This window comes from Alexandromys fortis, unplaced genomic scaffold (assembly GCF_014885135.2).
Source record: "Alexandromys fortis isolate MF-2015 unplaced genomic scaffold, M_Fortis_MF-2015_v1.1 scaffold_763, whole genome shotgun sequence".
NCBI classification, from domain to species: Eukaryota; Metazoa; Chordata; class Mammalia; order Rodentia; family Cricetidae; genus Alexandromys; species Alexandromys fortis.
The window spans coordinates 10,563-13,181 of record NW_026068627.1 but is presented as its reverse complement, the minus strand read 5'-3'; positions in this window follow the sequence as shown (position 1 = coordinate 13,181).

Here is a 2,619-nt window from a genome sequence, read left to right as displayed (position 1 = left end):
AAATAACTGATAAAAAATTTACAAGGGAAAGGTTTATTTTTCTGCTCAGAGTGTCAGTGATTTGGGTCCAAGTTGATCTGGCTTCATCTCATTGGGCCTCATCAGTGATAGCACAACCCTGGCTGTGGAGTGTGATGGAAGAGGCTGCTCAAGTCAGAGTGAATACGAAGCAGAAGAGACTAAATTAGGAGGGGTGTGTTTATCAGCTCAGTGTATTTAAATTTGAAGCCCTGCCCCTGACCATCAATCAGTAGAGTCCAGTTCCAAACCACAGCAAGTAAGGCTGGGGAAGTGGTGGTGTGAAGGTCACTTACCATGAAGTCATGCAAATGCTGTCTTCCTCACTGGGCTCAGGAGAGGAGAGATTTAGCTACTTTCTAACTGTGAGGTTCTGCCAAATGGGGTCAGAAGACAAAATAAATTCAAACTGGAGAAGCCTGTAGCCACAATGCGTGCCTGGCATTTCTGCAGAGAGGATTCTGCAGACATTGCAGTTGAAGATATGTGGGATATTTGTTGAAGCACGAGGGATCTGTTTAATGGAAGGGAAGGAGGCAGGGCGTTTCTTTTTTTTAAAAAGATATATTTATCTATTATGTATATAACATTTTCCCTCCATGTATGCCCACACACCAGAGGAGGGAGCCAGATCTCATCACAAGCCAGATGGTTGTGAGCCACCATGTGGTTGCTGGGAATTGAACTCAGGACCTCTGGAAGAACACCCAGTGCTCTTAACCACTGAGCCATCTCTCCAGCCCTGAGGCAGGGCAGTTTACTTGTGATGGGGTGCCCACTGTGGAATTCTGAGCATATGAGCTATGCATCAAGGGGTTTCGAGACAAAGTACTAAACTTATTTGGGAAATAACCCAAGTTCCCTTTGCAGCTGGATGTATATCAACACAAGAAAACTCTATGTAGTGCCCCTCCCGTTCATTCTTGGAGATGGAACTGCGTGTGTGTCTGTTTTCCCAAGGGGCCCCTCCATCGGTACAGATAGATTCCGCTGAAGACTCTCTTGTGAGCTTACAGAATGTAGATAGGGCTTTGCCTCTGAAAATATGCCAGCATCATTATGGTCACATGTCAAGAGTCTTGGGATATCTGTTTTCTCCTTGCAGGTGGAAATAAAGAAACGACCGCTAAACTTGACGAGGCTGACTTTTGTTACGCTCAAGGAGGCAAGTGTGTCCCCCATGAGTGCGAAACACCTGAGCAACTGTTGGGCTTCTGTTATGACACACTGATCTTTTGCTGCAGAACTGATGAGAATAAATGACAAAATCTAGAAGCCAACTGAAGAGTCTAGAACCACTGCCTAATAAAGTGCTTTTTGAAACGTAACTTCTTTCAGCTAGATAAATCTTTGGTTCAATTGAAAAGAAGATAAAAAAGGTGACGTTCAAATGTGAACTTGGCCGAAAGCAATGGTGCAAATATTTGAGCAATGTCACAACCACTGGATTTTTATAGACGGCCCCAAATGAGAGTAATGAGAGTCTGTGTGGCACCCAGGGTAGCTGATTTACCTACTGCAACAAAACTCCAGAGCCTCTTGGGGCCTGGCAGAGAATGTCCCCACTAATGTGGTCGCAGTTGTAAGCTCATAGGGATCATCTGAACAGCCATGACTACCATCTCTTCTTCCAGTTCTTAAGAAGGCAGTGTGCTTAGTCTTGGCTGGGTCCCTCATTTATACACATTAAAGCTAGCCTGCCTGATTCTCATTCTCTAGTGGTGATGCCTGGGTTTGTAGATCAGCACTTTTCACCGTCATAACTCCATAAGCTTGGTATGTATCATAAATCCCTGTAGGCCCACAGACGCATCAAGTGTCAGTCCTTGCTCACTATTAGACCGGTCCCATGACAGGGTGAAAATGGATCACATCTTCTCTCTCCAGATGATTTTTCTCCAGCTCTTGATGATGCACACAACTCTACCAATTATAAAGACTAAGTAAAAGTCCCTCTTATAGAAGAAATCCTTTCAAGGTCCGGGTGATAGACTTCACTGCAAATCCATCCCCTGCGGAAAAGGGCTGAGCAGAGGGAGGGACTAGTTCCAAGGGAAACTGGAACCAGGCCTTCTGAGTAACCTACACACAGTGGTTTCAGCTATGTGCATCTAAGGTCTTGTTCACTAATCTAGGTTCATTGTACCCTGAGGAGGAATCACAAGGGGCAGGAGAGAGGACCCATGACGTTGAGGACGCGTGCACTGTAAGATACCCTGCTGAGGCCTGATGATGGTCTGCTTTATGTACAGCTAGCTTAATGGCCGGATTGTTGTGATAACAGCCAGCTCATAATAGCAGCTCATGGAACATGATACTGTGATAGCATATTAGTTAAGGGAGAAAGATAAACGGTGAAATTGTTTAGTATATGGGGTGCTTCCTCTGGAAGACTTGATTTCCTCTTTTATCCAGAGATTTTTCAAGTATTATATAAGTTGTTTCATCTGAAATTCACTGGGAGTCAAGTACTCTGTTCTATGATTCATATAAAATTCTATCCATTAAACTTCTACACTTTCTCTTTAAACACATATCAATATAAATATTTTTATTTTTATTGATTTTGAAAGAACAAGCCACCAAATAAGAAGCATACTT